The following is a 1,376-nucleotide window of genomic DNA, read 5'->3' on the forward strand; positions in this document are numbered from 1 at the left end:
GCATCTACTTTGCTTGCTAGTTGTTTAAGTTGTTCGCCAGTGTGTATGTTCTGGTTTAAGAAATCTTTATTGGTTTGTTGTTGGGAAGCTATAAAGTTTTCCATCATGATTTCCAAGTTGGATTTTCTAGGGGTATTATTGTTAGGATTTGGTTTCTGATATCCCGGAGGTATAGATGGGGTTTGATTCGGAGACTGTCCAGGTGCGTATAAAGCATTATTACTCTTATATGAAAAGTTTGGATGGTTCTTCCAATTTGGGTTATAGGTATTCGAATAGGGGCTTCCTTGAGCATAGTTTACTTGCTCTGTTTGGATTCCAGTCAAGAGTTGACATTCCGCAGGAGTGTGGCCTTGGATTCCACAGACCTCGCAATTCTGAGTTATAGCAACCACGGCGGTTGGTGGTGATACGTTTAAACTTTCAATTTTCTGGACCAAAGCATCCACTTTTGCATTAACGTGATCAAGGTTACTTATCTCGTACATGCCAGTTTTCGGTTGAGGTTTTTCCACTGTTGTTCGTTCGGTTCCCCACTGATAGTGGTTTTGGGCCATGCTCTCGATAAGCTGGTAAGCATCAGCATAAGGTTTGTTCATTAGTGCACCACCTGCAGCGGCGTCTATTGTTAACCTTGTATTGTATAAGAGACCATTATAAAATGTGTGAATTACTAACCAGTCTTCCAAACCATGGTGTGGGCAAAGTCTCATCATGTCTTTGTATCTTTCCCATGCTTCGAAAAGAGACTCGTTGTCTTTCTGTTTAAATCCGTTTATCTGGGCTCTTAACATAGCTGTTTTGCTTGGCGGAAAATATCGGGCAAGAAAAACTTTCTTCAACTCGTTCCATGTGGTGACTGAGTTGGAAGGTAGAGATTGAAGCCATCTTCTAGCGCTATCTCTTAATGAGAAAGGAAAAAGACGAAGTCGAATTGCCTCTGAAGTGACACCATTAGCTTTAACAGTATCAGCATATTGAACAAATATGGATAAATGAAGGTTTGGATCTTCGGTAAGATTTCCAGAGAATTGGTTCTGTTGCACAGCCTGCAACAGTGAAGGTTTAAGTTCAAAGTTGTTTGCTTCGATTGCGGGCGGAGCAATACTTGAATGCGGTTCATCTTGCGATGGAGCGGCGTAATCTCTAAGAGCACGAGCTGGTTCTGCCATCTCGGTTAAAGAAGGAAAGATGTTTTTGATATCAGGAAGGTTTATAGGAGGGAGATTGTTTTCAGCACGATATTCCCGAATTCGTTGTAAGACTCGGAGATATAGTTCGATATCGTTGATTCGTAAATAGAGCGGTTCGCCTTGAGAGCGAGTGCGTGGCATACAAATCAACGAAAGAAAGAATAGAAGGAAAAAGAAACCTTA

At 41.4% G+C, this 1,376-nt stretch overlaps 1 pseudogene; it reads left to right on the forward strand.

The window, feature by feature from the left end:
• Nucleotides 1-687: 687 nt before the first annotated feature.
• LOC127099120 (uncharacterized) lies at nucleotides 688-787 on the forward strand (annotated as a pseudogene).
• Nucleotides 788-1,376: the final 589 nt, after the last annotated feature.

Source organism: Lathyrus oleraceus, chromosome 6 (assembly GCF_024323335.1).
Source record: "Lathyrus oleraceus cultivar Zhongwan6 chromosome 6, CAAS_Psat_ZW6_1.0, whole genome shotgun sequence".
NCBI classification, from domain to species: domain Eukaryota; kingdom Viridiplantae; phylum Streptophyta; class Magnoliopsida; order Fabales; family Fabaceae; genus Lathyrus; species Lathyrus oleraceus.